The sequence below is a fragment of the Meles meles genome, chromosome 5, assembly GCF_922984935.1.
Source record: "Meles meles chromosome 5, mMelMel3.1 paternal haplotype, whole genome shotgun sequence".
NCBI lineage: Eukaryota > Metazoa > Chordata > Mammalia > Carnivora > Mustelidae > Meles > Meles meles.
This window is the reverse complement of record NC_060070.1, coordinates 70,203,903-70,230,949: the sequence shown is the minus strand read 5'-3', so window position 1 is coordinate 70,230,949 and position 27,047 is coordinate 70,203,903. Positions and strand designations below refer to the sequence as shown.

The window sequence follows — 27,047 nt, the reverse complement described above, 5'->3', positions numbered from 1 at the left end:
TTCTTGCTTTATTTTACCCTGGGTTTAGGAGTGAATTGAAACAGTATAACTGGTCAAGAACTAAAGGACAATTTATCAACATAAATGTGTCTTATTTTTTTTTTAAAGATTTTATTTATTTATTTGACAGAGAGAGAGCACAAGTAGACAGAGAGGCAGGCAGAGAGAGAGAGGAAAGCAGGCTTGCTGCTGAGCAGAGAGCCTGATGCGGGACTCGATCCCAGGACCCTGAGATCATGACCTGAGCCGAAGGCAGCGGCTTAACCCACTGAGCCACCCAGGTGCCCAACATAAATGTGTTTTCAGGGTAAGACTAAATTAAAACCAAGGAAATTGTGAGATGTTGGGAATTTTCCATGTATTATCACATCGAATATGGTGTATGAATAGGATATCAAATTTGAAGCAAAGTGTTCCTCAGATTTAATTAAACATTGCTTTAAGTGAGCGTCTCCAAGCATCTGCTACAGACAGATGTACTGCCCTGATAAGTGAGGTTCGATTTCCTACTGCTGATTCTGCCCACTCCTCTGCTTTGTGACTTTTCCACTGCTCTGTCTTTGGGGGGAATTTCTTGTTATTTTCACCTTTCATGCTCACAACCCTGTTACCTTTAAACTTTTTAAAAAATTATCTATTTGGGAGAGGGAGAGAGTACGAGCAGGGGAAGGGGCAGAGAAAGAGGGAGAAAACCAGATGCTCCCCAAAGCCCCCGACCCCATGTGGAGTGGTGAGCCTGCCGGTGGGGCTCAACCCCAGGACCCTGAGATCATGACCTGAGTTGATATCAAGAATTGGTTGCTTAATGGACTGAGCCACACTGGCGCCCCTGCCCTGTTACTTTCAATGCTCATTTTCTTCTTCCTATTCTCTAACTATGCCATTTGTTCTTGGTCTTCCTCTAGGCTCTGGTTCTCTTGGCTGTCATTCTAATATCTGCTTTTGCTGGAATTATTTTCTTCAATCTTCTCTTTAGTCTCTCTGCTTCATGCTTTCGCAAAGAGTTTAGTTCTCTTGTTCACCAGTGCTCATCCAAAAGCAAAGGAATCAGATATCAAATTCAGATCTGGCACAAGATCAAGATTTAATGTTTAGAGGACATTCTCTCTCTCTCTCTCTTTTTAAATTAACATATAATGTCTTATTAGCCCCAGGGGTACAGGTCTATAAATCGCCAGGTTTACACACTTCACAGCACTCACCATAGCACACACCTTCCCCAATGTCCATAACCCAACCACTCTCTCCCTCCTCACCTCCCCCTGGCAACCCTCAGTTTGTTTTGTGAGATTAAGGGTCTCTTATGATTTGTCTCCCTCCTGAGCCCATCTTGTTTCATTTTTTCCTTTCCTACCCGTCAAACCCCCCACTTTGCCTCTCAACTTCCTCATATCAGGGAGATCATAGGATAATTGTCTTTCTCTGATTGACTTATTTAGTTAAGCATAATACCCTCTAGTTCCATCCATATCATTGTAAATGGCAAGATTTCATTTCTTTTGATGGCTGCATAGTATTCCATTGTAGATATATATACCACATCTTCTTTATCCATTCATCTGCTGATGGACATCTAGGTTCTTTTCATGGTTTGGCTATTGTGGACATTGCTGCTATAAACATTTGGTGCATGTGCCCCTTTGGGTCACTACATTTGTATCTTTGGGGTAAATACAAGGTAGGGAAATAGCTGGGTTGCAGAGTAGCACTACTTGCAACTTTTTGAGGAACCTCCACGCTCTTTTCCAGAGTGGCTGCACCAGCTTGCATTCCCACAACAGTGTAGGAGAGGTTCCCTTTCTCTGCATCCTTGCCAGCATCTGTTTTCTGACTTGGTAATTTTAGCCATTCTGACTGGTGTGAGGTGGTATCTCATTGTGGTTTTGATTTGTATTTCCCTGATGCCGAGTGATGTGGAACACTTTTCATGCGTCTGTTGGCCATCTGGATGTCTTCTTTGCAGAAATATCTGTTCATGTCCTCTGCCCATTTCTTTTTTTTTTTTTAAATTAATTAATTAATTATTTATTTAGCTATTTAACTTTTTTTTATTTTCAGCGTAACAGTACTCATTGTTTTTGCACCACACCAGTGCTCCATACAATACGTGCCTTCTCTATTACCCTCCACCTGGTTCCCCAACCTCCCACCCCCCGCCCCTTCAAAACCCTCAGGTTGTTTTCAGAGTCCATAGTCTCTCATGGTTCATCTCCCCTTCCAATTTCCCTCAACTCCCTTCTCCTCTCCATCTCCCCATGTCCTCCGTGTTATTCCTTATGTCCTTATGCTCCACAAATAAGTGAAACCATATGATACTTGACTCTCTCTGCTTGACTTATTTCACTCAGCATAATCTCTTCCAGTCCCGTCCATGTTGCTACAAAAGTTGGGTATTCATCCTTTCTGATGGAGGCATAATACTCCATCATGTATATGGACCACATCTTCCTTATCCATTCATCCGTTGAAGGGCATCTTGGTTCTTTCCACAGTTTGGCGACCATGGCCATTGCTGCTATAAACATTGGGGTACAGATGGCCCTTCTTTTCACTACATCTGTATCTTTGGGGTAAATACCCAGTAGTGCAATTGCAGGGTCATAGGGAAGCTCTATTTTTAATTTCTTGAGGAATCTCCACACTGTTCTCCAGAGTGGCTGCACCAACTTGCATTCCCACCAATGAGGACATACAAATGGCTATCAGACACATGAAAAAATGCTCATCATCACTAGCCATCAGGGAGATTCAAATTAAAACCACATTGAGATATCACCTTACACCAGTTAGAATGGCCAAAATTAGCAAGACAGGAAACAACGTATGTTGGAGAGGTTGTGGAGAAAGGGGAACCCTCTGCCCATTTCTTGATTGGATTATTTGGTCTTTGGGTGTTGAGTTTGATAAGCTCTTTATAGATTTTGGATACTAGCCCATTATCTGATATGTCATTTGCAAATATCTTCTCTCATTCTCTCAGTTGTCTTTTGGTTTTGTTGACTGTTTCCTTTGCTGTGCAAAAGCGTTTGATATTGATGAAGTCCCAATAGTTGATTTTTGCCCTTGCTTCCCTTGCCTTTAGCAATGTTTCTAGGAGGAAGCTGCTGCAGCTGAGGTTGAAGAGGTTGCTGCCTGTGTTCTCCTCAAGGATTTTGATGGATTCCTTTCTCACATTGAGGTCTTTCATCCATTTGGAGTGTATTTTTGTGTTTGGTGTAAGGAAGTGGTCCAGTTTCATTTTTCTGCATGTGGCTGTCTAATTTTCCCAACACCACTTGTTGAAGAGACTGTCTTTTTTCCATTGGACATTCTTTCCTGCTTTGTCAAAGATTAGTTGACCATAGAGTTGGTCTATTTCTGGGCTCTCTATTCTGTTCCGCAGATCTATGTATTTGTTTTTGTGCCAGTACCATACTGTCTTGATGATGACAGCTTTGGAATAGAGCTTGAAGTCTGGAATTGTGATGCCACTAACTCTGGCTTTCTTTTTCAACATTTAGAAGGGGAATGGACCACAACAAAGTGATACATCACCACAATAATTATATCTTCAATATAATTACTTTCAGTAGTATGTCCCTTCACTTCTTCAACATGACGTGGGAATAAACAGTTGCTTGTCATGGCATATTATAAATATCATCTAATACTGTCACTGTTGATTATAATGCAAACTTAGGATGTCACATATTCATGGTGGAAGATGATATATTCAATAAATCATCTTTAAACATCTAGGTATCTATTTAGGGAAAAAATGTTCTGATTCTCACTCTTCCCCTACACACACATGTGCACTTACATACATATTGTTCAGGAGAGATCTTTTTTTTTTTCCAGGAGAGATCTTGTGTAAAATATAAAGCCATGAAATTTTAGAAGAAAATATTGGAGAACATTTTCATAGTTTCTCATGGAAAGTGTTGGCAAATTATCTACAAATTTGATATTTCTACATGATTAAAAAAATCAAAATCTAAAAAAGATAAACTTGAAAAAACTCTTGGGAATATTTATTCTATTCTAATTGCTTTAGTTGAAAATGGAGAAGAAAAAGACTTTTTTTTTTTAAATTTTTTGTTTTCCGTAGTACTTGAGTCTCAAAAGTCTCGGCCCTGTTAGAAAGGAAAAAGAGCTTATATTGAACAGATTTTGTGAAGTGAGTGCAATAGAAAATCTTTCCTCCCAGAACAAGAGTAGCAAAGATAACTGGAATACAAAAATAAGTGAGAAAGCTATGAAAGTCTGTGAGGGAGGAGAACACCATTTCTCCCCGTATACTGTCTGATTTGAGGGAAGGCCTAATAACTGATATGCCAATGCAGTTGGTTGAATTAAAGCCCCACAAACAGACCCATATCTAAGCCCTAGAACCTATAAATATTAAAAATTATTTAGAGAACATTGGTCTTTGAATTAAGTTCAAAATTTGGATTAAGTTAAGACTCTTAAAATGGGGGGACTATCTGGGATTATCTGGGTGGGCACCAAATGCCATCCCAAGTGTCCTTATAGGAAAGAGGCAGAGAGAGAAGACACACATAGAGGAGAAGGCAGTGTGATCACACAGGCAGAGATTGGAGGGATGGGGTCAGAAGTCAAAGCATGCTGGAAGCCAGCAGATGCAGGGGGAGGCTAAGATGGATTCTCCGAGACCCTTCTGAGGGAATGAAGCCCTGCTAACACTTTGATTTTGGATTTCATTATTTTGGTCTCCTCAGCTCTGCAGGAATCAATTTCTGTCATTTTAAGCCGCAAAGTGACTGCTGATTTGTTACCGCAGTGATGGAAGCTAATAAGAAGATCCAAGTGCAGGCGAAGCTCATTCTCCTTTCCCTGGATAGAACTCAGTAGGCATGAAGACCACAGGGCAGAGATGGCAGCATAGGTTTTCTGAGCCCATAGCCTGAAACATTCTCACAGAGCACCTCACTGCTCTGCACAGGACAAAGACAGTAAAAGATTCTTGAGACCCTGAGGGTGCCATGGAGTCATGATGGTCCTAGAAACTCTGCCAACTGTTCCACGTTCTGTGATGCCAGAGTATAGATGAACTCTTCAGAGATGCATGCTGGAATTGGCTGATAAAAGTAAGAGCTAAAGGAACCTTATTGGCAGGTCGTGAGATGACTGCTCTGTGACAGGACTGGACCAAAGTCCAGAGAACAGGCAGGACATCTCACTGAGGGGGAATGGTCACCTAGATCAGATCTCTAATCTACACAGCCCAGTTAACTCAGAGGGGAAGGTAGAGAAAACCCAGATGTACGGAGAGGAATTTCCCATTACCTGGAGGTCAGGGGCATGACCCAGACATCAAGTTCATTTATAGGTATAGAGCATAGAGGAACAACACACAAAATCTGGAGCTAAATTGCTGGGATGCCAATCCCCAGTTCACCATTTATTATACCTTAACCCTGGGCAAGTGACTAACTTACAGGATTTCAGTAAAATAGGGATAATAATCATATGGACTTCATGGGGGTTTTCTGTGTGTGACTATTTAAGAACTTCCTACATGTAAAACACCTAGATAGAGCAGGTATTCAAAAGCTGTTTGCTACCATTAAAATAGCAGTTGCCTTAACAGTAAAGTAACACGTTTTGAACACCAGAATCTGTGCCTTGTGACTCATTGAAGATACCTGTGGGTCTTTCTAGAATTTCTACCATGTTTTAGGAAGCATTCCTGTATCATAGATTATTAAAAGCCATAAGATAAGAGCTATGACCCAAATTCTGAGAAAAATGTAAAATAATTATTGGAATGTACAAATCTGTGTACAATTTTTGAAACTTTTCCCTGTTCTTGACATTAGTACCTTCCATTCAGCCTTCTAAACCTGGCCCTAAATTTATATCCTCAGTGAATTCTATTTATTTATCTTACTTATATAATTTGTTGATGTCATTTCTCACTTTACACTTTTTAAATGTGTTAATTTTAGCTTTAAGTGCTGTGCATTATTATGTTGTTTTATGTCTGTCTCTCATATTAACATGGACACTCCCCCTAAGGGAGGAAGATATTTTGTGTTTATTCTTGTATGTTTAAGACCTTGCACAAATAGATGCTTAATAAACAAACAAATATAAATAATGCATACATGAATGATTGGACTGCAGGCAGATCTATAGGCATCTTATGTCCCCTGAATCTTTTACTAAAGAGTCTATGGCTTTTTACTCATCTTGAAGAGAATACTCTCAAATTTCATTATTGAGTATACCCTATGTAATGGGCCCTTTTTTTCTAGACCTCTATAGGTACAAGAGATCTCATTTTTTTTTTAGCTGACTAAGAATTTTTCTTTTTAGTAATGAATAAATTTTGAAATTTATCAAATGCCTTTCTTCATTTTATCAGATGATTGTAAAATTTTAATCTTTTATGAAGGCGAGTTACAATAATTGATTTTCTAACTTTAAAGCAAACTTTCATTCTTGGTATAGACTCTAATCATGGTATATCATCCTTTTATATTTGGGGTTAGTTTGTTAAAGTTTGCTTAGGATTTTTGCATCTTGTTTATGAAAAAGAGTATTTTCACCTTTTCCTTTTTGAAATCATCTATGTGGGTTTTGGTATAGAAGCTACATCAAAATATAAATTGTTTTTTCTTTTAAGATTTTATTTATTTATTTGACAGAGATCACAAGTAGGCAGAGAGGCAGGCAGAGAGAGAGAGGGGGAAGCAAGCTCCCCACAGAGCAGAGAGCCTGATGTGGGGCTCGATCCCAGGACCCTGGGATCATGACCTGAGCCGAAGGCAGAGACTTAAACCCACTGAGCCACCCAGGCGCCCCCAAAATATAAATCTTAAGTGGAGATAATTAAATATGTTTCTCCTCCAGTTCATACTGTACACTACAGAGATTCCATTTTACATGATTTGGGATATGGCATTTGCTGTGCTTCCTAGGGATTTTATCATTAGTCCTCAGACTGTCTAGGGGTAGGTGTAATAAATCACACAACATCTCACTCACTTCGACAAAGAGGAATAACCCTGTATCAAGACCAGGTGATAAAAGATTTTTGATAAATTATAAGGCAAGAAGAAATCTTTGGGACTAGCAAATTTTCAAAAGATTTACTTGAAATTAAATGATTGGATTTAGAAAATTGTTTCCCAGCACATTCTAAAGTATAAGAAAAATAATGGTAATAATGAATTAGAGCCAAGATTTGTTAAGCACTTAAATGGAATATATTACCTCCTATGTTCAGAGATTAAAATTAATATGAATATGTGTCAGGCCATGGAGATATTATCTGATAACTACAAGAAAGGTAGGCAGGTGTAAACGACCTTTCCTCTGCCTTCAGGAAATAGGAAACTGCTCTATTTGGTGTGAATGACCCAAGGCACAACTTCTTTATGTTTACCTGCTGTTTGGAGCAGCACCGTGAGCATCAACTTGTCCCCCCCTGCAGCTGAGCAGCTCTGCTACTAGAACGTGACCGCATCCTGCCTGAAAGTTTCCTGCTCACCTGGACCCCGGCTGGTGCTCTAGACATGGTTAGGCTCTGGACTGTGCTGGCTGTGTTTGGAAACCTCCTGGTGCTAATTTCCTTCCTGAATTTCAAACCAAGGTTCTCCTCCCCTCTCTGGCCTGTGCTGACTTGTGGTTGGGGGTGACCATCACGCCCTTTAGCCCGGTCAGGTCCGTGCAGAGCTGCTGGTACTTCCGACCAAGTTTCTGTCCCTTCCACTCGTGCTGCGATGTGGCATTTGGTTACTCTTCTCTCTTCCACTTGTGCTTCCTCTCCATGGACAGGTGCATTGCTGTTACTGACCCTCTGGTCTACCCTAGCAAGTTCACAGTGTCTGGATCAGGGATGTGCGTCAGCGTCTCGTGGACCCTGACCCTTGTCTACAGCGGGGCCATATTCCGCACGGGTGTCTGCGATGATGGACTGGAGGAACTCTCTAGTACCCTCACTGTGTAGGGAGTTGTTGTCCTGTTACAAATCAATTTTGGATTCTGATAGATTGCTATTGTTTTTCACACTTATGTTTGTTATAATGATTCTGTATAGTAATATTTTTCTTGTAGCTAGAAACAGCTTTTTTTTTTTGCTTGCATTTAATTTATTTTTTCAGCGTAACAGTATTCATTGTTTTTGCACAACACCCAGTGCTCCATGCAAAACGTGCCCTCCCTATTACCCACCACCTGTTCCCCCAACCTCCAACCCCTGACCCTTCAAAACCCTCAGGTTGTTTTTCAGAGTCTATAGTCTCTTATGGTTAGCTTCCCCTTCCAATTTTTTTTTTTTTATAAACATATAATGTATTTTTATCCCCAGGGGTACAGGTCTGTGAATCGCCAGGTTTACGCACTTCACAGCACTCACGATAGCACATACCCTCCCCAATGTCCATAACCCCCTCCCCCTCTCCCAACCCCACCTCCCCCCAGCAACCCCCAGTTTGTTTTGTGAGATTAAGAGTCATTTATGGTTTGTCTCCCTCCCAATCCCATCGTGTTTCATTTATTCTTCTCCTATCCCCCTAACCCCCCATGTTGCTTCTCCATGTCCTCATATCAGGGAGATCATATGATAGTTGTCTTTTTCCGATTGACTTATTTCACTAAGCATGATACCCTCTAGTTCCATCCACGTCATTGCAAATGGCAAGATTTCATTTCTTTTGATGGCTGCATAGTATTCCATTGTGTATATATACCACATCTTCTTTATCCATTCATCTGTTGATGGACATCTAGGTTCTTTCCATAGTTTGGCTATTGTAGACATTGCTGTTATAAACATTCGGGTACACGTGCCCCTTCGGATCGCTATGTTTGTTTCTTTAGGGTAAATACCCAGTAGTGCAATTACTGGGTCATAGGGTAGTTCTATTTTCAACATTTTGAGGAACCTCCATGCTGTTTTCCAGAGTGGTTGCACCAGCTTGCATTCCCACCACAGCTTTTAAATATTGAAAACATTAGTAGCCAAGCGGAAGCCTCAGGGACATACAAAACCAGGGTGAGTAAGAGAGAAAAGTCGCTAAAACCCTGGGTATCACGGTGACAGCTGTTTTGATCTCACAGTTACCCTGTATCATTGATTCATTCATTGGTTCCTTTGGGGGATTTGTAACACCTTCATCTGTGTTGAGCAGATGAGATATTTTGCTTATTTGGTTATTATAACTTTGCTGTAAATACCTGGATTTATGCTTTATATTTTATATTTTATTTATGCTCTTGGTCTAGGAGAGCAATAAAACTCATTATGAGTGGTAAGTATTAAAAGCTAGTTAATCAACTATAAATTTATTTTCTAAAAAAACAAATTTCAAATTGAAGAATTTGGAGATAGATATATTGGGAATTTTTCAATGCATGTGACATGAATCACAGTACATGGTAATGATCCATAAAACTGAAGAGGAAAAATGGTTCCTCAATTTCAGTGGTATGATTTTTATGCTCTTATTTTCTTAGTGTGGTAAACATCGTTAAGCATTTGATAGATATGTACTTACTACACAATGGTTGACACAAAGTTTATATTTTCTAGTTTCCCCAAATCTTTACACTTTCCTGCTGTGTCAGTTAATTTTTTGTCTCCGAGTCTCCCTTTCAAGCTTATTCTTGCGTCACCTTCAAAGGCTTCCTGGTTCTGTGTTCCCTGGGAAGTCTCATAGTCTCTGTCCTCTTGGGATGGGGGTACTTGGCTTCCATTTTAAACAGCTGTTTCTCGGGGTCTGGTCTTCCTGGAGCTCCTAAGAAGTCTCCGAACCATACGCAACAGCCACTTCAGGCTCAGAACCAGATCCCTATTCTATATCTTTGGAGATATTTCTGGAGTAATTATGAACCACTGGTGTAATTTCCACACTAGTGCTTGTATTTTTATGCAATGATTTTGCCCTCCTATGAGGTGTGTTGTGTTACTTTCCAGCCTTTGTGGAGGGAGATCTTCTGTCATTTTTTTTTCTTTATTAACACTATCCAAAGTTGTGTATTGTTGATGACTTTAAAAAGTGCATTATGGGTTTGTTAAAAGGATGGGTTATTCAAGAAATGGTATAGGTTATGGCTCTTTGGAAGATGTTGTTAAACATCTTGCCTCATCTCATTCACAGAATCAAAACTTATTTCTTTCAGATGTTAGAAAACTCAAAGAAAATATTTTATAATTTTTCAGTGAAGAAATCCTGAAGGAAAACCCCTGTAGATTTGTGCACATAATTTAAATTTTAAAACTTCAAAAGAAAACAAAACCAAATGTAGGGAGGGGGGAAAGCCAATTTGGGAAAACCACTGGCAGCACACAGGCTAAGGATTTAAAAAAATCAAGGCCTTTTATAGAAGGTAAGGCATAGCTTAACACTTCCTTACACAAAAAAACAGGCAATTTTATGGGGGGAAAAAGTGTGACTAACAAATACACTAAAATTCCAATGTACAAAAAAACTCAAAAATGCTGATAAAAGTGTGGCAGTGTTTCATATACCAAGTGGGCAAATATTAGAAGGATAAAAAATACCCAATAACAATTAGAGTATGACAATGTTTTGAAGCCCTTAAAAAGCACTATCGAGTTCTGTATAAATATATGTCTTCATACATGGATATACTTCTATATGCTTTCACAAAATGTAACTTTATATATAATGAACAGCATGTATGTGGTGTGGGGTGTGAGGAATTTGCTTTGTAATTTATTTTTATCATTTTAATGTTCGAAATGAAATAAATATGTTAAAGTAGATATTATAAAAATAAATAAAAACATTTGGAAATCAAGCCAACTGAAGCAGTTCTGGCAAGGGTGTGTGGGTAGGGCACTGGCAGCTTATGTTACCCAAGACAAGGGGACTAAGTAATCTAATGCACCATATTGAGATTCTGTCAACAAAAGGGGATGCAGAGCATGATAGTGCAGGGCACCAGAAGACAGAAAGGCAGAATTTCGTAATGGCCCCCAGGGATGAGCAGTATTGGAATTAGGGGCCTTGCAAATTCCTATCCTGTGGATCCATCAGGCTTCACTAGGTTTTCTACGAGCTAGCCTTCTAGAACCAATCTTTTCTTATGTCTGGTTCTATTTTTAACAAGCAAGCTTCTTGTTAGTTTGCTTACCAGTTATTCTTTTTGTGGTCAGGAATATTTGAGGAAATATAAAGCAGAATCTGTTGTGTTTGTCCATTTTCTCCTGTGGAAGGAGATGGGAGGGAAGGGCAAAGGGGCAGCTCTGTCTCACTATTTGTCCTCAGACAATGAGGCTGTAAAAAGAAGAAAGTGACTCAGCTCAGAGTGAAGAGTGATGAGATATGATCTGATATGAAAGAGTGAAGAGATATGATCTGAACAGAACCATGACCTGATCTGTGTAGGACAGAGCTAAAAGAAAAGTTTAAAAGTGCTAGGCCCAATGCAGTAAACACACATTAAGGACTAGATTTAAATGGAAGGGATTAAGAATAGGAAACCTTTTCAGTTTTTAGGATCTCTGAAGAAACAGTATATTAGGGCTATGGTATCTGGAAAGCTTCCATATTTTAAGCCTTATTAAATGGAAATTATGGACAATGATTTGAAGACTTCAAGAAAACTATAGGTAAATGATACCACAATAAAATTAGGAATTAGGATGCTTTCTGGATTTTTTATTTCTTTAGTCAACTGATAGGATTGTTCTCAAATACAAAATGATGACTTTGGCACCTAGAAGTTACTTTTACCTGGCCAATATTCATCAATGTTAGCTCTGAATTTAACATTTATTAGGAAATTGCACGCTTTTGGAAAAATGACAAGGAAGTGCACATCTTAACATGACTAGAAACACGTTGATCTACCCTTTTAAATTTGAAGAGTAATTTGTTCTCTCCTCATGAATAGTCCAATTTGGTTTTTAAAATTCATTTCATTTGGAAATTATAAAGATTTCTTTAACTTCTTCAGTCTAACTGCTTACATTTGTTTGGACAACAAATTTATGGTGGATGAACTGTCCTTGAAAACCCAACCACTCACAATAACTTTAATGGCTTTCCTGAACCATGGGTAAAATAAAGCATAAATCCAAGGGAGTCACTCGGGATTTGTAACTGTCTGAGGATGATTCTGTCTTGCCTCCAGTATGTTCAATCTTTTTAAGCCTGTCATCTAGCCACAAGAAAAAGATTGCTAGAGAGAATTGCCATTATAAGGGTAGGTATAAAGAAGGCTAGAAAGTCTATCAACACCCAGTTTTGGCTTACAACTCTCTGACACCCTCCTACACAGTTGAGGGCACTAGAGAGTTCCTCCAGCCCATCATCTCAGACACCCATGTAGAACACGGCCCCGCTGTAGACAAGGGTCAGGGTCCAGGAGATGCTGACGCACATCCCTGACCCAGACACTATGAACTTGCTAGGGTAGACCAGAGGGTCAGTAACAGCAATGCACCTGCCGATGGAGAGGAAGCACAAGTGGAAGAGAGAAGAGTAAGCAAATGCCACATCGCAGCTTATGTGGAAGGGACAGAAACTTGGTCCAAAGCACCAGCAGCTCTGCACGGACCTGGCCACCCTGAAGGGTGTGATGGTCACGCTCATCCAGACGTCTGCACAGACCAGAGAGGCAAGGAGAACCTTGGTTTGAAATGCAGGAAGGAAATCAGCACTAGGAGGTTTCCAAACACAGCCAGAACATCCCAGAGCCAAACAGTGTGTAGACCATCAGGCAGGGTCCTGGCGAGCAGGGACTTTCAGGCAGGATGGGGTCACATTCTGGTTGCAGAGCTGCTGGGCTGCAGCGGGGGATGAGTTGGTGCTCACAGTGCATTAGAGACTTCTGTCCTTCTTGATTTTCACAAAGGATGTAGAATTCTACTTTTTAATACTCTTGAGGAGAAAAACATAAATACACTAGGATGCCTAAAGAAATGATCAAATATTATTACTAATGTTTTTCAGTTTTCCATTTATTATTACAAACCTCAAATGTGTTCTTAACAAAATAAACTTGAACAAAAATTATATTGTGTAAGATTACTGGGGGTTAATTTCAAATAACCAATGTGTGATTCCTTTTAAATTTGACAAAATTCTGTTTTAGTCATAAATACATGTTTTTGTTTTTACCTTTTGTGTTCCTCTTCACAACAGCCTCGGATATGGGATATAACTGCGGGGTTTAGGGATCACCTTTCCTTTATCTCTATGTTGTCTGACCTGTATTACTGACTAAGACATAAATAAATGCCATTAATGGGAGAATCCCTGCATGGAATCCTGTAGTGCAAGGTGTGAACTTGGAATATTATTTTCAACAGTGATTATTAGGAAAAAGTTTTTACGAAACAACCCTTTACATTAAATTCGCTTAGCCATTATGTTTCCGGGTCAAAGATTTCTTTTTTCTTAGACTTAAGTGTTTCCGCTGTTCTCAGTCCTGGTGAAAGCACCTCACTGGATTTTTGTACAGAAGTTCAATAGGGTGTAAACAGTGAAAGTTAATACTTGGCTTTTCCATCTCTTGTTAGGCGTCATTTTTGCCTCTGCACTGGCTACCAGCAAACAGAAATGGGAACATACATTAAGGATGTTTTGAGATTAGTGAAATACATTGGAATTGGTGAAATACATTGAGATTGGTGAAATACCCAGGCACTAAAAGACAACATGCTATTTTGGACACTAGTATTTGTGAAGTGGTGTGACTGTCAGTGCTGATAGGAAGGAGATCAGTTCTCTTCTCAGCCATTATCTCTGGAAGACATCAGGGATGCCTCTCTGTCCACATAAGAAATGGGCGGTGAGCCCCCTGACTACACACGTTTGTGGGCCTAGCTGATAGAATTTCTGTTTGCAGTGTTAAAAGAATTCAGATAAGGAATAATGAACAGAAAGTTGGAAAATGGGAACATGATTCCTGAGTCATTTCCCAGCCCTGGAATGTTGAACGTTGCAGAGAAAGGAACAGCAAGGTTCAAACTTCTTGAGGGTTCAAGACTCTTGCCACTGCAGGGCTGTGACCTAGGAGGTATGGGTGAATTTGTGCTTCAAGTTTTAAAGTGCCGTAGGTATCATCATTAATCCATCCCACCATCTGGTTTCTCATAAAAAATTTTTTTGATTCTTTTTAATATTATTTCTAATACTTTCTGAGAATCTGGTTTTGTTAAATAATCATAACTTCTTTTATTTTTTTATTTCTTTTCAGCATAACAGTATTCATTGTTTTTGCACCACACCCAGTGCTCCATGCAATACGTGCCCTCCCTAATACCCACCACCTGGCTCCCCCAACCTCCCACCCCCCGCCCCTTCAAAACCCTCAGGTTGTTTTCAGAGTCCATAGTCTCTCATGGTTCATATCCCCTTCCAATTTCCCTCAACTCCCTTCTCCTCTCCATCTCCCCATGTCTTCCGTGTTATTACTTATGCTCCACAAATAAGTGAAACCATATGATAACTGACTCTCTCTGCTTGACTTATTTCACTCAGCATAATCTCTTCTAGTCCCATCCATGTTGCTACAAAAGTTGGGTATTCATCCTTTCTGATAGAGGCATAATACTCCATTGTGTATACGGACTACATCTTCCTTATCCATTCATCCGCTGAAGGGCATCTTGGTTCTTTCCACAGTTTGGTGACCGTGGCCATTGCTGCAATAAGTATTGGGGTACAGATGGCCCTTCTTTTCACTACATCTGTATCTTTGGGGTAAATACCCAGCAGTGCAATTGCAGGGTCATAGGGAAGCTCTATTTTTAATTTCTTGAGGAATCTCCACACTGTTCTCCAAAGTGGTGCACCAACTTGCATTCCCACCAAGAGTGTAAGAGGGTTCCCCTTTCTCCACATCCTCTCCAACACATTGTTTCCTGTCTTGCTAATTTTGGCCATTCTAACTGATATAAGTAAGGTGGTATCTCAATGTGGTTTTAATTTGAATCTCCCTGATGGCTAGTGATGATGAGCATTTTTTCATGTGTCTGATAGCCATTTGTATGTCTTCATTGGAGAAATGTCTGTTCGTATCTTCTGCCCATTTTTTGATATTATTATCTGTTTTGTGTGTGTTGAGTTTGAGGAGTTCTTTCTATATCCTGGATATCAACCTTTTGTCTGTACTGTCATTTGCAAATATCTTCTCCCATTCCATGGGTTGCCTCTTTGTTTTGTTGACTGTTTCCTTTGCTGTGCAGAAGTTTTTGATCTTGATGAGTCCCAAAAGTTCATTTTCGCTTTTGTTTCCTTTGCCTTTGGAGACATATCTTGAAAGAAGTTGCTGTGGCTAATATCGAAGAGGTTACTGCCCATGTTCTCCTCTAGGATTCTGATGGATTCCTGTCTCACGTTGAGGTCTTTTATCCATTTTGAGTTTATCTTTGTGTACGGTGTAAGAGAATGGTCGAGTTTCATTCTTCTACATATAGCTGTCCAATTTCCCCAGCACCATTTATTGAAGAGACTGTCTTTTTTCCATTGTATATTTTTTCCTGTTTTGTCAAAGATGATTTTACCATAGAGTTGAGGGTCCATATCTGGGCTCTCTACTCTGTTCCACTGGTCTATGTGTCTGTTTTTATGCCAGTACCATGCTGTCTTGGTGATCACGGCTTTGTAGTAAAGCTTAAAATCAGGTAATGTGATGCCCCCAGTTTTGTTTTTCTTTTTCAACATTTCCATAGCAATTCGGGGTCTCTTCTGTTTCCATACAAATTTTAGGATTATTTGTTCCAGCTCTTTGAAAAATACCAGAGGAATTTTGATCAGAATGGCATTAAAAGTATAGATTGCTCTAGGCAGTATAGACATTTTAACAATGTTTATTCTACTGATCCAAGAGCATGGAATGGTCTTCCATCTTTTTGTATCTTCTTCAATTTCTTTCATGAGTGTTCTGTAGTTCCTCAAGTACAGATCCTTTACCTTTTTGGTTAGGTTTATTCCCAGGTATCTTATGGTTCTTGGTGCTATAGTAAATGGAATCGATTCTCTAATTTCCCTTTCTGTATTTTCATTGTTAGTGTATAAGAAGGCCAGTGATTTCTGTACATTGACTTTGTATCCTGCCATGTTACTGAATTGCTGTATGAGTTCTAGTAGTTTGGAGGTGGAGTCTTTGGGGTTTTCCATATAAAGAATCATGTCATCTGCGAAGAGAGAGAGTTTGACTTCTTCATTGCCAATTTGAATACCTTTTATTTCTCTTTGTTGTCTGATTGCCGTTGCTAGGACTTCTAATACTATGTTGAACAAGAGTGGTGAGAGTGGGCATCCTTGCATTCCCACCAAGAGTGTAAGAGGGTTCCCCTTTCTCCACATCCTCTCCAACACATTGTTTCCTGTCTTGCTAATTTTGGCCATTCTAACTGATATAAGTAAGGTGGTATCTCAATGTGGTTTTAATTTGAATCTCCCTGATGGCTAGTGATGATGAGCATTTTTTCATGTGTCTGATAGCCATTTGTATGTCTTCATTGGGCATCCTTGTCGTGTTCCTGATCTCAACGGGAAGGCTGCAAGCTTTTTCCCATTGAGGATGATATTTGCTGTGGGTCTTTCATAGGTAGATTTTATGAAGTCGAGGAATGTTCCCTCTATCTCTATACTTTGAAGCGTTTTGATCAGGAATGGATGCTGGATTTGGTCAAATGCTTTTTCTGCATCAATTGAGAGGACCATGTGGTTCTTCTCTCTTCTCTTATTGATTTGTTCTATCACATGGATTGATTTGCGAATGTTGAACCATCCTTTTAACCCAGGATGAATCCAACCTGGTCATGGTGGATAATCTTTTTTTTTTTCAGTATCTAAATTTATTTATTTTTTCAGCGTAATAGTATTCATAGTTTTTGCACAACACCCAGTGCTCCACGCAATACGTGCCCTCCCTATTACCCACCACCTGTTCCCCCAACCTCCCACACCCGACCCTTCAAAACCCTCAGGTTGTTTTTCAGAGTCCATAGTCTCTTATGGTTCACCTCCCCTTCCAATTTTTTTTTTTTATAAACATATAATGTATTTTTATCCCCAAGGGTACAGGCCTGTGAATCACCAGGTTTACACACTTCACAGTGAGAATGATGTTTTTTGAGCCAAGGTATAACAGAGGAAGATCTTAAACTAGGTGCCCAGCCCCACCCCTCCAGGTCTATTAGGTGGACCCAACAATCTCTAAAATATACTCAAGGGACTAAAGAACATCCCAAATTGATTCAAGTAATTGAATATATCTTTGGGAAAAAATAAGCCATCTAAACAATTGCATTACAAACTATCAGACTGAGGAATTCATATATTAACTGCAAAGAGTTTAATTAATTAGAGGTAGAGAAACAAGGACAACAAAGCAGAATTTGTTTGCATAGCTAGGGATTCCATTGCTCAGACTCAACCAAAAAATGAACACAATGTGGCAAAATATTTCATAGAAAAGAGGTATATAGAAAGGAATAGAAAGGAAATTGAAAATAATACCTTGTTTCAAAGGCTAATCCCAATGGAGGAATGAGAAGGAGCAATGAATATCGTGTTCTAAGAATCCTAAATCTTGGATATGACACCCAGGCTCTGTGACCTTGGGCAAGTTGTTTATATGCTCTGGATTTACTGTCAATGAGTAATAAACAAATATGCCTAGAGTAGATTATCAGCAAATGGTCAACTATAGTTGATGCTTGAACAACATAAATTTGAACTATACAGGTCTATTTATATGCAAATTTTTACAGTACAGTAATATAAATATATTTTCCTTTTTCTTAGTGTTTTCTTAATAACATTTTCTTTTTTCTAACCTACCTTATTATAAGAACACAGTATATAATACATATACAAAACATGTTTTAATTGACTTTATGTTATTGGTGGGGCTTCCAGTCAACAGTAGCCTATAAGTACTTAAGTACTTAAGTATAACAAAAGTTATACATGAGTTTTCGACTGTGCAAATGGTTGGCATCCCAAACCCCCATGTTGTTCAAAGGTCAACTGTCTTTGAGTAGAAAAATCAACAGATATCTGTTGATTTTCATGGAAGTCAAAGTGTCCCCTTTATCAAAATTTCTGGGACAAGATCCCCTGCAATCTTAGTTTGGAAACCTAAACTAATAATGGGTTTGTGCTTTCTTTAGTGAGACTGTAATCAGTGAATTTTTAAAAAAGATTTTACTTATTTATTTGACAGAGAGAGAGAGAGAAATCACAAGCAGGCAGAGACAGAGGGGGACGCAGGCTCCCCGCTGTGCAGAAAGCCCAATGTGGGGCTTGATCCCAGGACCCTGAGGTCATGACCTGAGCCGAAGGCAGAGGCTTAATCCAGTAAGCCACCTAGGTGCCCCTGTAATCAATGAATTTAAAGACACTTCTCTTTTTGTGTTGACTGTTAAAAATGAGTGGCCAAATTTCTTGCTCCCATTAGCAAGCGTTTGTGTGTGTGCGTGCATGCACACGCGTGTGTATTTGTGATTGACGTATATATTTTAGGTCCATTTATGCCTCCATTGATCACCCCCCCCGCCCGATTTCTGTGCTTCTTTCTTCGATTGCTTACAATTTTAGTGTACACTGTTTGCTTGAATTTTACATTTCTCTGTAAGTTGCTTTAAATTTATTCTGGATCAAGGCATATAAATTCATAAAGTAGAAACAACTATATTTCAAAACAAAATAAACGTTTTTTATTTATTTAGAAGAGAGTGAGCGCACAAGCAGGGAGAGCAGAGGAAGAGGGAGAAACAGCCTCCCCACTGAGCTGGGAGCCGGATGGAGGACTCGATCCCAGGATCCTGGGATCATGACCCGAGCCAAAGGCAGACGCTTGAACGACTGTGCCACCCAGGCATCCCCATAAATTATTTTTAACAATACTCATTTGGTGTTAAAGAAAGCTACTTCCATTTATTCTATATCCACTTAAACTGAAAGTTTTTCTATATTTTGTTCTTTTGTGTAGAAGATACTCTTTAATCAAATTACTGACTTAGATTATATAAAATTGCAGATATCTTAATGCTATAAATTATTGAATAAATGTGACATTTAACAAATAAGGTTTTTATGACATCAGTTAGGTTTAATCAGTCATTCAGGATATACATCAAATTTCTTTGCCTGAAAACTGATCATCCAGACCCTCAACCATCATGATCCAGCTGCTTATCTGTGAGAACTTCACAACAGAAGAGCTCTCATTTCCTTCTGTAATATGTTGAACTGTAACCCTCCAGCCCTACACACACACACACACACACAAAGCTATGTCCTCATTCTAGTCTCCAGAACCAGACCTTATTTGGAAAGAGTCTTTACAGACAGCTAAGACGAGTTCATCCTGTGATGCTCTCATTACCTGAATGAGCCCTAAATCCAAGACCAGGGTCTTATAAGAGACACCAGAGGAGAGGGGTGCCTGGTAGCTCAGTTGGTTAAGCAACTGTCTTCGGCTCAGGTCATGATCCTGGAGTCCCAGGATCGAGTCCTGCATTGGGCCTTCTGTTCGGCTGGGAGTCTGCTTCTCCCTCTGACCTCTCCACTCTTACACACGCTCTTTCTCTCTCAAATAAAATAAAATAAGAGACACCAGAGGAGAAACGGAGAAAGAAAAGAAGACCGTGTGAAGATGGAGGCAGAGATCTGAGTATGCTGTCACAAGCCAGGAACACCCAGAGTCACCAGAGGCTGGAAAAGGCAGAGAAAGACTCTATCCTGGAGCATTGGGAGGGAGAGTGTTCATGTCAACATTTTGATTTCAGATTTCTGGCATCCTGGATTGTGAGAGAAACATTTCTGTCAGAGAATAAAACCAACAGGTTTGTGGGAATTTGTGATGGCAGCCCAAGGAAACTAAAACACTCTCCTAGATATTTTTCCATTCAGTGATAAAATGGTTGACAAAGAAGAAATTGGAGCAAAGGGCCAAGGAAAGAAACATCAACATAATTTTTCAAAAAATCTGATGCAGAGCTTTGAAAGAAAATTGTAAGGAATGAGAGCTATTATTGTCAGATATTTAACAGGCACTAACTTTATATAGTAGGTGTGATTAAGCCCATTTAAGAAAAGTAGACTTTATTTCTTAGAGCAGCTTTGGGTATACAGAAATATCGACAGGGAGGTATAGAGATTTCCCGTGGACTCCCTGTTCCCACAGCCTCTTTCACATCCAGCTTATTTTGAAGCTAGACAAAAGACGGGAAGTTTCAGTCATGGAGATGAGAGAGAAGTTCAGGCCTGATTCCATACCTAATGTTCTTTTCATTCTCCTCATTGTGCTGCTGAATGCCCAGCTACACCCACCAAAAAGTGCACCGAGGCCAGACAGATGATGAGAAAATTAGTTGTAGAGTACAGCTGCTTGAAATGAGGCCAGGAGAGAGGCCAGCACTCTGGAGAGCTTGTATTATCAATTTCACTATCACTTTAATGAGATCTTTTGTTATTTTTCTAACTGCCATTTGCGTTTTATTTCTGTTCTTCATGTCTCTTCTTGAAAAGCAATAGCGGTGACAGTAAATGTGTTGGGCATTAGCCAAAGAGAGACCATTTTCTATGACAGGAAAGCAGAGTCCTTGAGAATCATTGCACAGGGCTGTGAATCAGAAAGCTCTGAGAACAGGGGTGCCTGGCTCAGTGGGTTAAGCCTCTGCCTTCGGCTCAGGTCATGATCTCAGGGTCCTGGGATCGAGCCCCGCATCGGGCTCTCTGCTCAGCAGAGAGCCTGCTCCCCCCCTCCCCCGCCTCTGCTTGCCTCTCTGCCTACTTGTGATCTCTGTCTGTCAAATGAATAAATAAAATCTAAAAAAAAAAAAAAAAAGAAAGCTCTGAGAACAAATCCTGGCCATGTGATCTTGGAAAACTTGCCTAACCTCTCCCAGTTTCTGATCACTCCTCTCTAAATATGGAAGCAATGTTACCCACCATATGGAGCTGTAAGTAAATACAAGGAAGGAAAAGGACTAATTTATGGTTAGAACTCAAGAGCATATAATAACCAATAATATTAAATGACAGATAGATGGGTAGAGTAACCATTAACAAAAATAAGAAGAAGAAGTGCATGATTTTTCTTCCAACTTCGACTTCACATCCAAGAAGTGATTAGATTCATCGGTGCTGGCATTTAAGCTGGGTGAGGAAGACAGTGAAGAATCCCAGCATGTGAGAAGTGAGAAACTACTTGCAGTTGGTGTTCTAGAACAAGTGACCCTGAAAGGCAGGAGTCAGTAATCAGATATACCAACTGGAGGGATTTCAGATTTTAGTACAAGTTCAGATTCTGACATTCCAAAAACTAGAAACCTGGAGGTTTGTGTCAAATTAATTTGGTGACAAACACCAACATGAGGTCATCATTTCATGTTTATTTCTTACCACTCTGTCTGAATATTCATGCTTTGGTGCAGAGAAGGATTGTGTTGATCACAAGTGCTTCACATACTTCACTGGTCTATTCCAAATTTATAATGGATGTGCCTTTTCAAATTAAAAAAATCTGATTCCCAAGGGTTTCAGATAAGAGACTGGTCTTATAGATGACAAGTCCTAGGCTAAAACCCTGTGAGTGAGAGACTGAGGTGGGGTGGAGAGGATTCCTAGGACCTGGGAGGTAGCTTGGCTCATGGTCCTGGGCATGGACTCTGGATCCAGTCTGCCTCAGCTAGAATCCAACACTCCTGAACTTCTCAGCCTCCTGAAGCCTCAGTATTCTCTGCTGTGAAATGGGGATACTAATACTATCTTCTTCATGGAGTTATTCTGATGATGGTAGGAATTATTATTTCTAAAGCATTTTATAGAGCAAGTGTTTATATTTTATGTACTGTGTATCTGGAGAGTAGTCCTGGGGAGTGTGACGGAGTGCTGGGGAGTAAAACTCACATGAAAGAAGGGAGGAGGCCGCTGGAGTCTGTGCTTAGCAGTACTGAGGAGGGCAGGGCTTATGCAATCTGACAACCTTAGGGTTTTAAGGAGGGCGGAGGGTGAATGCTGTCGTACCATGAGGGTGAATAAGGAAGATGCCTGCCTCATTCTCTGCCCAGTCACCAGGTAAAGGCCAGGTTTTAAAAGGTACAGGGAACCCACAGAGAAGGAAACATGTGTCTAATGTTATTTCTCAATATTTATGCATTTTGGTGTTATCTTGTTTGGAGACAGTCTGGGAATGGCACTAGATTGTGGCAAACCTCTCACTGGTCAGAAAAAAATGAGAAAAATAAGGAAAATGGGACATATGTCTCATGATGGAAAGTTTATTCAATTTACAAGACTGTGCTTTTATTGTTAGATTATATTCTTCTTCGACTTTTAATATTAAAACATACTCATATGAAATTATGGCAAAGTACCAAAAAGTTGTCCCTGGTGCTGTTGCTGCTTTTTTAATCATGTCCTTGGTCAGCGGAGTTAAAATTTATCCATTAAATTGTTTAGTTCTGGAGCGCCTGGGTGACTCAATGAGTTAAACTTCTGCCTTTAGCTCAGGCCATGATCTCAGTTTCCTGGGATTGAGCCCTACAACAGGCTCTCTACTCAGTAGGCAGTCTGCTCCCTCACCAACCCTGCCTGCCTCTCTGCCTACTTGTGATCTCTGTCTGTCAAATAAATAAATAAAATCTTAAAGAAAAAAAATTGTTTAGTTCCCCCAATTTTTAAGCTAATTTTATGATTTCTGATCCAAATTTCTAGAAACCATTACCTTGATCCATTAGTATTTTTAATAGAAAAGGTGGTATTTTCAGCAAGTAAGACTTTTATTATACCCTCAAAACAAACCTGGGCAGCATCTGGTCAACTCTAAGCTTATTAGAGAAGTGAAGTAATAATGACTGATGATAAACCTAACATGATCCAATGGAAACACATGCCCAAGGAATCAACCCTCTAGAGAAAGCAACATGAGGTGTCTACTAAGAAAAATAATTATTTTGTTATTTTGCAATTTTTCCTTTTATTTTCTTTCTTTCTTTTTTTTTTTTTTTTTGCTGGATCTTTGAATGCTATTAGCAGAATCTAGGTTATTTTATACATTGGTATTTGGGGTTAGTCTAGAAAAAACAACTAGCCCAGAGCTGAGATGCCATGTAAACGGGACACTCTTCCTAAACCTCTAGAATTCTTGCACATGTATAAGTCTTCCTATCTTGCTCATAAGGCCATCTTGAGTAAAGGTATTTGCATCAGATAAAGATCATGGTTAAGCAGCAATCATGTTTTTCAGGAGTTATGCTTTCTAGCACCAAGGGCAGGACTTGGAGGCAAACTTTTGATTGTCTTACATCATCCAAAGTTTTCGGTCTCTTATTTGCACTTGACAATCAGTTTGCAAGTTTTGAACTTCTCAGACATTCCTAAAAATATAAGTTCATTAAGTAAACCATCTCTCCAGTGACTCAAAGTGTGAGACATTTCTCATTATCAGAGAAAAAGATGCGTTAATGATCCCTGCGTCCTTCCAGTGCCCAAACACAGACATTTGTTAATGACAGGAAAGGGAGAAAAATGTTTTTTCTCTTGTCTCTTTGATTAGAGGCTAAAGCTAACCAAACACAAATCAGATTATTAAACTGTAAATGAACAGCAGTTGGCATTGATAACACAATCAATGTATGTAACTGACTGTCCAAGCAATGCATCAAGTTATTTATACTGAATCAGTTCTCATTTTGATTCACTAGTTAACTTGTATTTAACTAGTATCTCTTAGAAATGTGTGATAACTGCTTATGGAAAACTTTGGGGTGAGAAACAACATGGAATTAATTTTTCCCCAATCACAGCCTCTAAATTTGCTCCAGCAAATCTTCCTTCTTCATTCTAACATTAGATCTGAGACATAGCTATACAATCACTCTTGAGGGTTAAAAATTCAATTTCATTGAATTCAGTCTTAAAAATTAAATAATTCCATTTTTAAACTCATGTTTAAAACTATAAGCTACATGTAACTGAATATACCTGACCTCATTATTTCTAGTGCTAGCCAAGTCTGGACTTAAAAAATCCTGTTTCTAAAGATGGGCCATATCTGATTTTTCATTCTTTATCCCATCTTCATTTTCTGCTCTATGCCCTAGGGAGCAGTAGAGAACAGAAGAAAGGAGCTCAATAGTTTTCTACTGAATTTAGTCTCCTCATAACCTTTGCTTAATGGTCATGACCCCTTGTTGCCATCAAATACCGTCTCTCTCATGCAGTGCATATGTGGGTCTTTCTGGCATCCCTGTAGGAGACATTCCCATACCCAGTTCCCTGGTCTTGTGGTCAGTGCCCAGTGGACTTTTCCCAACATCCTCCTCCAGTGGATGTGTCCCCAACTCTCATTGTGCCTTGAAATGGGAGACCCACAGGAGAGGCCACACCTGACTAGCTTCCACAAGTTCTCTAGACCACATAGAACTAATGCATTGGCGTCTCCTGAATAGGTGATAGGACAGGCTTCTCCTCACTCTGGCCTGTTTCTCCTCCCAGCCGTATTCCTCCAATTCTGCTTTCCTCTGCTCATCATGAAGACAGGGAAGGTCAGCAGGACTCCTGAATAAACAGATCTAAACAGGGAATCAGTTTGAAGCATCTTACCAGTACCTAATTCAATGGAGAGGTTCCCCAGATGAAGGAACCCCAGAACAAAGGTCTATAAGGTTTCTCTTCATGGACAGACTCTAAGGAAGAGTTGGAAGGTCAACTAGAATGGCTCACCTCTATCAGGGGACCAGACAGTGGGGAGGCTCCCCCACGAAAGGAGTCATGCATGTGCCTCATCACAGAGCCTCCACTAGGGCACCTGGTGCCTTCAGGGCATTGTTCATCAAGATTCTGACACTACCAGATCTGAGGACAACTTTGTCCTATTAGTAATATATAATATTAATATATAATATTATATATTAATAATGGAATACAGTAATATTCCATTGCTGCTCCACTCTGGAGGCCAGGCAGACCTGTAGGCAGGAAAGGAGAGTGGAAGAAATAGTGAAGAGCATATTTCTTCTCCCCACTCTAGGGCCTGGGCAGTAAGATCTGCTTAGAGTGTTATTAAAAGATGGGGAAGGGAGAGTCAATAGAGCATTTTCCTACTGTAGTAGATAAAACTGTAAAGCCATTTTAAGTTTGGGGTGCACCAAGCTCAGACTGTTTCAAATCTAGTGACGTATTCCATGAGCCCGGTTTCCAAATAGACCAACAGGAAGGATGAATCTGAGGACTACAGTTCCATTCCTTCATGCTTTTTCTGAATAATTTGAAGACTACATCCCACTGTCCTACCAAACATTTTGAGAGATCTTATTCATTTCTTAGAAAGCAAACGATAATTAAACAATCATTCAGCAATTCTGAATACATTCTTCAATTTACCCTATTTAAGCCTTTATGAATGAAATAAATTTATCATTGGTAAAATGTGCTTCAGAATGTGACCACTTGATTTCTAGCTCAATGCTCAGGGTTGATTTTTCAAAACACTAAAAATAGCAGGATGGAGGCCATGATGGGTCAGAACGCATGCTATTCTGAGAGGCAGAGCCAGCCCTGGAGATGTCCTCCTTTGTCTTGTATTGATCTTTTAGCTGCTGGATCATGAGGAGCCTTTGGAGTCTGGGGAAGAGTTTTTAGGGAAAGTAAACAGGGGATTGTAGGGGCTTCAGGGAAATAGATATTTACCAACCAGTATAAAACATTTCAATGTTTTCACAATCAGGATGGTTGAGTTGGCACATACCATCAGAAGACCAGCCCTACCAAGAGAGTTGAGCACTGTACCTTAATCCTAAAGTCCTAGTTGAAATATCCCAAAAAGCATTTTTGAAAGATGAAAATCAGGCGGGATCAAATTGATTGATAGCCCCAAAATACACACAGTAAAACACTGCCGGAGGAGTAAGGGCTATTCTTTCCAACAGAGCCTGGGAGAAATTCTAAGTCCCATTTACTTGAAGAGTAAATGGAAGGAAATCTTAAAAGCCATTGTAGGACAAGTTTCTTCTGGGTGGAAGAAAGGTCTGAGGCTTCAAACTGGAAGTACGAAGAGCACAACTGAACAACAACAAAAAACAGGCAACAAATTCAGACAAGTAGAAAAATAAAATCTTAATAACTCCTAAACAGGGGCCACAAGGAATTAGCCTCAATTAAGGAATGGCCATATACTGACCAAACACTGCTCCTCAGTGTACTTGTCCTAGAAGGCAATGGGGAAATTCACTTAAAGTTCTCATGGATTTTCGTTCTTGAACCAGAATTCTAATTCTAGTTAATATTATGATTGTAATTGAAGTCCTATAGAATTCTTCAAAGCTAATAGAGAACCATGAATGTGTATGTGTGTGTGTGTATATAGGAGCAGGCCATGGTCCAAGGGCGGGAGAGTTGAGGCAACCTTCAGAAAGGAGAGGTTGTGCTGGGACCACGTGCTGGAGGAGAGGAGGAGAAGCATCAGTTCGGGCCCTGGGTACAGCTGGCTAGTGCTGGAGTGCAGCCAGCCCTTTACAGGGATTCACGAGATGCCAGCTGTCTGACCTTGAGCAGGTTACCTAAGTCGCAGCCTGCATGCAATAAATGATAGCTTAACTTAGATTATTTTAAAGGTAACTTTCAGTTCTTCACAGTCTAAGTTCTGGGTGGTAAGGGGAATATGGAAAAATACATTTCTGGATTGGGAATTTTTCTTTCCCTTGAATTCCATGACCAATGCCCTAGAGTTAGAGAATGAGACCCTTTTCAGGGGACAGTTCAAATAAAATTATTTTTTACGACAGGTCACACTCTATGCCAAATTAACACATGTGCATCCTCAGCATTGATAATGATAAGCACTATGAGATCCATATGGAATCTGGAATAAAAATTAGGTACGATCAAAATGACTGAAAAATCAGAGTCGAGAAAAATACAACACAAATGCATTTAATATAAGGTTGTTAAAGAGGCAAGAGCCATTCTTACCAACAGAGCTTAAGAGAAACTCTAAGACTATTTTTTTATTAATGGGACCATGCACATTCCATTTAAACTTGGGGTAGGGGGAATAGTAGGAGTTTTTGAGAAATCTGGAGAATAGCATAAAATATTTCT

At 39.7% G+C, this 27,047-nt stretch overlaps 2 pseudogenes; one reads left to right on the top strand and one right to left on the bottom strand.

Moving 5' to 3' along the window:
- The first annotated feature begins 7,362 nt into the window (after positions 1-7,362).
- On the top strand, positions 7,363-9,144 carry LOC123942155 (annotated as a pseudogene).
- A 2,799-nt stretch (positions 9,145-11,943) lies between these two features.
- On the bottom strand, positions 11,944-13,508 carry LOC123942154 (annotated as a pseudogene).
- Positions 13,509-27,047: the final 13,539 nt, after the last annotated feature.